General features: G+C 48.8%; 1 pseudogene; it reads right to left on the minus strand.

Annotated features, from left to right (window-relative positions):
* The window catches only part of LOC112077933 (metabotropic glutamate receptor 5-like), a 23,495-nt pseudogene extending 12,788 nt beyond the window's left edge, over window positions 1-10,707 (minus strand).
* Between the last annotated feature and the right edge of the window lie 292 nt (window positions 10,708-10,999).

Genomic DNA, 10,999 nt, shown 5'->3' on the forward strand with positions numbered 1-10,999 from the left:
CTTACCTCCGTCTTCCCTCTCTCTCTCCTTCTCTACCGCCTTCCCCTTTTCCATCACACCCTTGCCCCTCTCTTTCCTCCTGGTCCCTCTCCACCATCTCCCCCTTCGTCACACTCTCCTTCCTCCGCTCGCGCTTCCCCTCTCACTCTCCCTTCCTCCCCTTCCCCTCGTCCTCCCCCTTCCGCCTCTCTTTCCTCCTTACCCTCTCCCTCCTTCCCTCGTCCTCTCCCTCCTCCCCTTTCCCTTCCTTATCCGGGTCCTCTTCTCTCGTCGACCCTTCACCTCTTCTTTTCGCGGCCGGTCCTTTCGGCCCTCTTCCCCTCTCCTCTCTCTTCTTCCTTCTCTCCTCCATCCCTCCTGGGGACTCCTCTTATCACTTCTTGCCCTCTGTCCTGCCCTCCTCCCCTTCATCTCCTCTCTTTCTCTCATCCATACAGGTGGACGTTTTCCCACCCTAATCGCGATCTGAGGAAATCCCCTGCCATAGCAGTGCCGAGACTACCTGAACAGTATACTCAGATGTTCTCGTATCTGGGGCAAACGTTACAACGGCTCAAAAAAATATATTTATTGCTTCAGAGACGGATTGGTGGAGCTCTAAGATGGAAGCCAGTGTATTGGGGCTCTAAGTCTCAGCCACCATCACAGGGAAACTAAAACGGCAGGGGAACTATCAGGCTTCCTGATACAGACGACCTTTAGTGTTACTTGTGTGTTTGGTCTAGGTGAGGAACATCTGGGGGTCAGCTTTATGACATCGTGGAGGGGGCAGGTTTTCGTCATGGATCATGGCCGTAAAGTTCGGCCTTCTTTTTATTATAAAGATTTTATCGTCAAACTGGTGTTTTGTTTTTTTGTGTCTTGTGAGACAGTTTATTTGCAGAGAGTGGACCAGGTACCACAGCAGAGGGACAGAACTTGATGGAAACGCTCAGCTGAAGCTGTCTTTGTCACGATGGCCTCTTTTCTGTTACACTGGGCTCTTTTGTCAGACTGGTCTTCTGTACGATGACTGGCCTCTTCTGGGTCACGACTGGCCTGTGAGGATTCAGGACACTGACTGTCTTCTTGTCAGACTGGCCTGTGAGGATTCAGGAAACTGACTGTCTTCTTCACGACTGGCCTGTGAGGATAGGAATGGACTGTCTTCTGGTCACGAACTGGCCTGTGAGATAGCTCACCTGACTGTTTTCTGTCCACGATCGGCCTCGTGAGGATCAGCCTCAGCTGACTCTCTTCTGTCCAACGACTGGCCTGTGAGGATAGGAACCTGATTGTCTTCTTGTCACGATTTGGCTGTGAGGCTCAGGACACTCGACTGTCTTCTGTCATGACTGGCCCTGTGAGGTCCTTGGTCTCTTTCCGCCCTCGCCCCCTTCCCCTTGCCTCCTTCTCTTTCTTCCGGCGTCCCTCTCCTCGCGCCAGTCCAGCTACGACTGTGGGCTGCCACTACCGTTTCACCAACGTCCTCATTTAGTTATCGGGCTTTGGGCGGGGACGTGGCCGGATTTTTGGAAGTCTTCCGGGCGAGCGTTGCGACGCTGCGCGATGGGGCGGTTGGGGGCGGGCAGGGGATAGTATTACTCGTTACTCTGCCCACCACCTCACTTCGCAACCACCTGCTACTTCTATACGTCCCTCGTTGTTTTGACCTTTACATCCTCGACAATTCTCTTCTCTTGGTCTCTCTGACCTTCTTCTGGCTGGTTAGCTTGCTTTGTTGTCGTCATTTGATCAAGATGATCAGATTGTTGGTTACAAACATGGTTAATAAATGTAGCTTCACTATTATATCATCTTCCATCCTTCCTGATTCATGTAATAGCGTACTCTTCCATGTCTCTCCATTCTCCCAACGCGTAAGGGACATTTTTTCTATCGGCTTACATCTTCTACTATAGATAGTCGCTTCCTTTTTCATTCCTCTGCGTATGTAGACAGTGGTCTATTCATATGCATAGGTGTTGTTCTTGTGAAGAATCGATTAATTCTTGGCAGTTGCGGTGCTGTTTTTTCATCCGTCACTCGACCTCGGCCTCGTCCTCTCGCTGCACAATCCGTCTCGCACTTTGCCCTCCTCTTAATTTACATTTACTCTCTCTCCTTCCTAGGTCAGTAATGAGCCTCTGTTCCTTTCTTTTTCACAATACTCTTCTTACAGTGACCAATTGTTTCTTCACCATCTCCGTACTGATCCTCTTCCTCCTAATCCGCATCTTCCGGCCCAACTTCTACTGTCTTCCTGAGGTGGTCAGTGAATATCTAATCACAATCAGATAACAACTTGATTTTTGATTGTCTACATCCTGTTCGACAAGTGTGGGACAAATCAGAATGTGGACTCATGACAGTGAAACAGACGACACTTGTCTGTAACCAGTGTTAACGGGGCTTTTCTGTCTCACTCACATTGTTCGTTCATTACCACTCACTTCCCTCTTTTGTTCATTTAGTAATAACTGGAGTCCTACTTCTATGGAAGCCCTACATCCCGGCAGTTTTACGTATCGAACTGGTCCGACCCTCTCCCATGGTGGGCGGGCGAAAGAATAGCGAGCGCTCTGAACCGAGAGACCTCATTTATCTTCCGAAAGATAGGAAATATAGGAGGGAGTATGTCAGAGTGGGGAGGAGAGAGAGGGAGAGAGAACGGCAGTCTCCGAGGGAGAGGAAAGAGAGCGTGAGGCCCATGAGAGGAGAAGAGAGAGCCGTTAGACCAATGATGAGAGGTCTCGCTCACGGTGGGGTAGTTAAGAGCGGCGCTCTTAGACGACGACGTACGTAGAGAGAGAGCGAGACAGAGAGCTTGCAATGAGAAGAGTTCCCATGTCACTGAGGTAATGGCATGTCCGGAACATGATGAGATAGAGTCCGGAGAGAGATCCTCAGAAGAGATACGCGGGAGAGCGCGCAGGGTCGCGAGAGAGAGGAGGGCGCAGCAGCGCGAGAGAGAGCGGGCGAGGAGTTGAGAGGCTAGAGAGAAGGGAGTTAGAGAGGGCGGGTGCTGGGGAGGGTGAGAGAGAGAGAGAGAGATGACCCGAGAGGAGGAGGGGTGAAGGGCGACGTTGAAGAGAGGGTGGTGAGGAGGAGGATGAAGGAGAGGAGAGAGAGATGGAGGAGGAGATGGAGAGGGAATAACGCTAGCGTTTAGTGTAAAGGAAGCTGGGGGGGGGGGGGTTTTTGCTCTCGACTCTAAGGATGACCTAATAGCTGTGCTATCTATATTAATTCTTGGCATGACTACCTATTGGCCCCCTTCGTGCTGCCTCCTCTGTTCGATTTTTCCTGCTTCTTCCGATTTCCGTTTCTTGGTAATTTCTACGCGTCTCCTGCTCGTCTCCTCCCTCGCCTCCAATGTTACCTCCTCATGCCATGCCAGATTCGCTTTTCTTGCGGTGCATACTTCAGCGTGTCTGTTTTCATTCTGAATGCTGCCTCCTTCATGCTTTCATCGCTCTTTTTTTTACGAGTGTTCCATCTTGTTTTTTCCTGTCCTGTCTCTATCTGGTTCTCTTCCAGAGAGGGAGTCTCTGCGAAGGGCAGTATTGCTGCAGTTGACCTAAGATGGGATTTTGTGATTAATTGCATTACTCATGGATATGGGCTTCATATTCATGATAAGGGTCATGTGCCGGGCTACCAGGTTGGGTGTATTGGATGGGATAACAAACCTACGTAATGATATTTCGTTTGATTATAGGATGGTGAGGAATGATGAGGATGCGCTGAGTGATGAGAGAGGATTGGTGATGATGATGATCGAATAGGTGCTGATAGAATTGATGATTGCTTTGTGTTCAGGGGCTGTGGTGACGCAAATGCGACCATTTAGATGGGCTAACGTTCGGTTGGACGTTCCTAATGGAAGAGCAACTTCATCAGGCGTGGTCTGGAGTTGGCGGATCTGTTTGGAGAGATACGGTTAGTTAGCTTCAGGCTCTGGGGGGCCGGTTACGGTGTATGTGTGTGGTGTGGGTGTGGTTGGGTGTGGGTGTGTTTTAAATGGTGGCCCGTGTGGTCGAGTTGGGTAGGCATCTGGGCTTGTGCAAGTGCAGTTGGGGTTTGTGGGTTCATTCCCGGTCACGGGGGGCAGGAGTGATATGTTATGGGAATCTTTCCAATTTGTAAGTCGCTCTTGGGTAATGAGCGTCAGCAATGACTAAGTGTAAATGTTAATAGGGGGACATTGTGATAGGTATCGAGAGGCAGTGTGGTTGGTTAGGCCTGGGCCTGGGTGTGAGGATCTCATTCAGTATTGCCTATCAGTTGGAGCAGTGATTGTATGTGGAATTCCAGCATTGCATTCCTAAAATCATGGGCATTAGATAGTGATAGTTTGGTTCGTGCTCTGTTGCGTTACTTATAACGCCTCGCATCTCTGTCTTGGGGATAGGTTACCTTCTAGAGTGTTGGAAATGGCGTGCGTGTGGTGGGACTGTGCTGTTCGATTAGCCACAAGGAGTAGATAGTTGAGGTTGGGCACTGATGTTGCTGGGGCGATGGGTGCGCTTGCGGTGGGTAGTCGTGTTTGTGAATTCACCAAAAGGTGTTTTGATGGGTGGTTGAGGGTCAGGTGCTCGTATGGCCTGGGCTAGCAATTCGTTCCACCGATCGGCAACTGGTTTATTGTATTGGACTCTTTGCCTGTGCCGGGGGGCTATGTGTGATGGCGATGGGCAGGAAAGGGCCTTTCGTTAAGCTGTTGGAGTGTTGAGATGGTGCGGAGGTGTGGAGAGCACAGAATATCTAGTTAGACTGTATTTGGTATGGTGTTTCGTAGTTGTGTTATAGATTTCCTTCTACTGTTGAATAGGCGGGCCCGAAATGAAGAATACAGCCTAGACATTATGCCTCTCACAAACTTTACAGTTGCGTTTCTATGCTTGCTCGGGCAGTGGTGTTTGCTCTTGGCATGTCCGCCAAATCCTCAGATTTGTCGTCGGACTTGTCACGGGTGGTACAAGGGCGTTTATTCATTCATCTCCAGGAGGAACGACGCGTCTTCCTACTGCTCGGGAGGTGCAATGGCGAGAGCTACTTAGCACTCCTCCAGTTATGTTTGCATTGGAGCAGTTGTGAGTCTTTACGGGCTTTTGTGTGCGCTGTCAGTCATGGTAACACACAGGTTGTTCATGATAGAACCGTATGAACTAGTTATATGTGCTGACGCTTGTGTTCTACCCAGTGGCAAGGTTTCGGTAAGACTTCTGTAGTGAGGCGTGTTTTGGAAGCGAAGGGCAATGACGATTTTTAACTCACTGGCGATTCAGCACTCGGTGGGGCCGTAATGTTACTTGGTGTGAGCTACAGTTTCGGCGGCTGAGCTCCGGTTGCTAGACTACTCATTCATTTCCGCTCTTCAGGAGTAATCAGCATTCACGTGTTGACCTGGGCCAGAGTCCAACAGGGCAAGGTTAATTTGACGAACGGAGGGATTGGGAAAGGGCGGGCCGTTGGCATCGCGGTATGAGGTGCCAGATTGAAAATTCACTGAGTTTCTTAGTGGAACGCGTGTACTGTCTCAATCGAGGTGACTAGTTGGAGTATTGGCACGGCCTGTGTGCTCGAGTTTTTATACATGGTGGTCAGCAACCAGTGTGAGTAGCAAATCCACTAATTTGAACGGGTTGAGTCTAACCTTGGAACGATACTTTTAGATTACTACAGTGTGATCTTGTACCTTAGTATGTATGATCTTGATGGGTGGTATTAGATTTAGGGAGTTGCACTGACTCCTGTGTGTGTGTCGTGTGTGTGGGTGTGTGGTGGTGGTGTGTGTGTGTTGTGTGTGTGTGTGTGTGGGTGGTGTGTGTGTGTGTGTTGGTGGTGTGTGTGTGTGTGTGTGTGTGTGTGTGTGTGTGTGTGTGGTGTGTTTGCTGTGTGTGTGTGTGTGTGTTGTTGTGGTTGGTGATAGACGATATGAATCATGATTTACTTTAAGAATGATGTGGGAAAGGACTACTGACTCTTAGTTTGAAGTAGTGGAGATGGGACAAATAGAAATTAGCAGAGAGTGTGCGAGAAGATCGACTGTATAGATGAGGTAATAGTCATGGGAATGAATGGATAACATCTCCTTTTGTGTCATCCAAAAATAGATCATCCAATCAGTATTGACATAGCAGCAACCTGTGATGTCATAGGAGAACTGAGAATCTAAATGTGTAGATGAGCAGACACATCTACAGTACACATCTTGTATAGCTATGAGGAGGATCGGGGAGAGCGGGAATCGTAGCAAGGACTCTGTGTCTCAGCATCATCTCTGCTTGACTGGATTTTGATGTTATATCTATGAAGATATAATGTTAATGATGTGAACTAGATTGTGATTGGTGAGGGTTTGGTGTTGCGCATGAGCTGGATGTGTTTGATAGATGCGGGTCCACCGAATAGAGTAAGCTCGTATTATGGTGAGGTGACCGCTAGCGCTGCTGGACACACTGCATCTCCGCTGTGATGGTGGAGATAATGAGTTTGTGTGTTTGGACTGAGTGTATGATGTGTGTGATGGTTTGTCGTGCCGATGTGTGCTGGTGAACTGTGGTCGTGCTGGGTGTCAGTGCCAATGTAGTCGCTAGTCGTGTCACCAGGTGTAGAGATCGCTACAGTCAGCACCTGACTAGTGGCATGCATGCTCGCATGCTAGATCGCCACTCGCTACGTGACAGATCCTACGCTCAGCAGCAGGATCGCTCATGCCTGACAGCGACACATTCTTACACACTCTATCAATATTGTTCGTACGGCAGGGCACATGAAGGACGCACTCTTCAAACACACACATCTTCTCAATCCAACAAGAGGAGGAAAGAAAGGAGGTTGAAGGAAAGGAGTAAATCCGTGTGTGTCGTGTTTGGGTGGCATAGTTCGTAAAGACTTGCTGTATGACCGCGTATTTCGTGTTTGTGTGTGCTGTGTGTGCTGTGTGTGTGTTTGTGTGTGTCTGTGTAGTGTAGTGTGTCGTGTGCCATGATGGTAGTGTGTGATAGTCGTCTCACGATGTGGAGATGAAGGTAGGGTCCAGGAAGGGCAAGATCGAAGGGTCACGAAGCTCGGACAGGTGTACTCATGCAGGAAACACGAAACGCAATTCGATCCTTACATGAGGAGTACGCAGGAGTCAGCAGCGAGCTCACTCTGCCTTACGGATCAGGTGTGAGGACTACAACCATCATCAGCTCAGTCTGAAGAAGCCCCAATACAGGGAAATGCTGGGGCAGAAGGATAGAATAGTTCTTAGATGGAGAACTATGCAGGACGGAAAAATCAGACATAAAGAGATAATCTGGAAGGGTCTTGGGGTCATTGCAAGCCTCCTGGCCCTAGAGATGAGACAGGATGTGTCTTCAGGGACTGGTGTCTGTGTCATTAATGCGATTGGAAGAGATGCTGTCGCGGTCACAGGGGTCTCGGGCTGCAGACTATGATTTGATGATGGTGTCAGGCTTGGGTGGCCGCAGATTTCGTCATCGTGATCTTCAGCCCACTGTTGTTCAGTCCTAGTTAATTATAGTCATAGTAAGTCCTTCCCATCCTTCTTAAAGTTCATGATCTCATATCTGACACACACACAAGCACAACACACGCACACGATAGAGACACACACACACACACCAACCACACACTACACAATTGTACGTACCACACACACTAACACACCCACACACACACACACACACACCACACAGCAGCTCTCTGGTATAGATTGTCACTACCCCGCATAAACACACAACACACTACACACAACACAGGAGTCCGTGCCGCCTCTGAATCTATTGATACATACATACTAAGGTACAGAGATACACTGTATATCTAAAAGTATGTGGGTTAAGGTTAGCGCAACCCGTTCAAATTAGTGGATTTGGCTACTACACCGGTTGCTGACAGATGTATAAAATCGAGCACACAGCCGTGCAATCTCCATAGACAATCATTGGCAGTAGAACGGCCTTACTGAAGAGCTCAGTGACTTTCAAGGTGGCACCGTCATAGGATGCCACCTTTCCAATGAGTCAGTTCGTCAAATTCCTGCCCTGTTGGAGCTGCCCAGGTCAACTGTAAGTGCTGTTATTGTGAAGTGGAAATGTGTAGGAGCAGCAACGGCTCAGCCGCGAAGTGGTAGGCCACACAAGCTAACATTACGGGACCACCGAGTGCTGAATCGCGCAGTGAGTAAAAATCGTCTGTCCTTGGTTGCAACACTCACTACCGAGTTCCAAACTGCCTCTGGAAGCAACGTCAGCACAATAACTGTTCATCGGGGGCTTCATGAAATGGGTTTCCATGGCCGAGCAGCCGCACACAAGCCTAAGATCACAATGCTCAATGCCAAGCATTGGCTGGAGGGGTGTAAAGCTCTCCGCCATTGGACTCTGGAGCAGTGGAAACGCGTTCTCTGGAGTGATGAATAACGCTTTACCATCTGACAGTCCGACGGACAAATCTGGGTTTGGCGGATGCCAAGAGAACACTACCTGCCCGAATGCATAGTGCCAACTGTAAAGTTTGGTGGAGGAGGCATAATGGTCTAGGGCTGTTTTTCATGGTTCGGGCCCCTTAGTTCCAGTGAAGGGAWATCTTAACACTACAGCATACAATGACATTCTAGATGATTCTGTGCTTCCAACTTTGTATCAACAGTTTGGGAAAGGCCCTTTCCTGCTTCCGCATGACAATGCCCCCGTGCACATTGCAAGGTCCATACAATAAATGGTTTGTCGAGATCGGTGTGGAAGAACTTGACTAGCCTGCATAGAGCCCTGACCTCAACCCCATCGAACAGCTTTGGGATGAATTGGAACACCGACTGCGAGCCAGGCCTAATCGCCCAACATCAGTGCCCAACCTCACTAATACTCCTGTGGCTGAATGGAAGCAAGTCCCCGCAGCAATGTTCCAACATCTAGTGGTAAGCCTTCCCAGAAGAGTGGAGGCTGTTATAGTAGCAAAGGGGGGACCAACTTCCTATTAATGCCCATGATTTTGGAATGAGATGTTGGAATTGCACATACATTTGGTCATGTAGTGTATATGGGATGAGATCCTCACAGCCAGGGACTCACTGCTCTTGTTATTCACAATGTCCTATTTACATTTACATTTAAGTCATTTAGCTGACGCTCTTATCCAGAGCGACTTACAAATTGGAAAGTTCATACATATTCATCCTGGTCCCCCCGTGGGGAATGAACCCACAACCCTGGCGTTGCAAGCGCCATGCTCTACCAACTGAGCCACACGGGACCATTTAGACACACACACACACACACATCGTGCCGGTCGTGGATGCTTCAAAAGGGATCAGTATCTAAATGAAAGGGGGAAGTGAATGAAACGAACAGATGAGAAGCAGCGTTTATTTATACTGGTTCTTAAATGCGTCTGTTGTCCTGATCATGTCCACATTCTGATTGTGCAATTTTGTCGACAGTGTATTTGAATCAATATAGGTTTGCATTGTTTTTATTTCTTGATCTTGATTAGCTTATTTCCTGACCACCTTCTCTGGAGGTGTTTTGAAAATGCACCATGTATCGTGTGTACATTTTAATTTCTTGAAGGTGTAACTAGTACTGGAACGATATGGAAAGTTTATTTCTTACATTGGTTGAAATATCGTTTCTACCTGGTTGTCCATGTTATATTCTTCTCAAAATAACACCATGTTTTGGCCAGTTTTGAAGTTAAGATTATTGGTCTTTCAATGAAAGTATAATTCTAAGAGTCCTAGGTGGCATATTTGTGATTATTATGATGCAACTTTCTTCCTCATACCGCAGGAAAGATAAGATATTTATGAAGAATAGTCTTTCCGAATAGAGAAAAGTGTTTTCGGCGTCCATGTACCTTAGATCAAAGGTATAATGTGGAGACACATTTTATTACAATGTGTAGGACGCAACTGCGCACACGAATCTGAGATCATCTGGCTCAGATGAGACACTACAATGTTTTAATGCAAGGTGTATTTTAAAAAAACACGATAGGAGGAAGAGGTGTGGGAGGAGACCAAGCAGAAGGTGTTGTGAAAGTTCAAAAAGGCAGACGGTGTTTCAAATATTAGATACAGGTTGTTCTAATTGGGTTCCTTTTTCTTTCTCCTCCTCTTCCTCCTCCCTCTCCCTCTCCCGTCGCCTTCATGCTTCCCTCCTTTGTATAATGCCTACCTCCTCATTCTCATCCATGCTCTTCTTCTCCCCTCCCTCCCTCGCTCCACCTCCTCCTCCTCCCTCCTCTCCTTCCCTCCTCTCCGTCCTCCTCAATCTTTCACCCCTGTTCCTTCTTAATGCTCCTCGGCACCCTACCATTCTCGTCCATCTCTCTCCATCTGTCCCCTCTCACCTCCCATGCTCCCTCCCTCCCCTCCCTCCCTCCTCCCTTCCTGCTCCCTCCCATCTTTCCTTCGTACTTCCTCCCCCTCCCATCGTCTCCACCTCCTCATCTCCCCCTCCCCCTCTCCCTTCATCTTGCCCTTCCTTCGAATGCCCCTGCCCTCCCCTCCATCTTCCCGCCTCGCCTCCATCTCCCTCCCGCTCTCCTTTCATTTTTCCCTTACCTTCTGTACATCCGCCCTCCTCCATCCGTCCCTCCCTCCATCTCTCCCTCACCTCCTCGCTGTCTCTTTCCACCTCCTTCGTTTGAATTCCCCCTCCCTCCATACTCATCCCCCTGCCTCCACTTCCCCTCCGTCCCTCCTTTCATCATTCCCCTTCCTCTGTAATCCTCCCGCGCCTCCCTCCATCTCTCCCTCTCACCTACATATTCCCATACTTATTTTTCTTCTTTCGCCTCTCTGTTCTCTCCCAGACGGGACTCATTTCGAACGCAGTTGCCAGCGAACACTAAATGGGCTTTGTGATCAATGCCATCTACTCCAATGCGCTATGGCGCTCATAACATGCAGCCCTCCACTGTGCCCGGCTACCAGCAGTGGGTGCATTGGATGGAATAAACAAACGCATACTGTCACTGCATGTATTGTAGTCTATAGGAT

Source organism: Salvelinus sp. IW2-2015, unplaced genomic scaffold, assembly GCF_002910315.2.
Source record: "Salvelinus sp. IW2-2015 unplaced genomic scaffold, ASM291031v2 Un_scaffold5062, whole genome shotgun sequence".
In the NCBI taxonomy this organism is placed as follows: Eukaryota; Metazoa; Chordata; class Actinopteri; order Salmoniformes; family Salmonidae; genus Salvelinus; species Salvelinus sp. IW2-2015.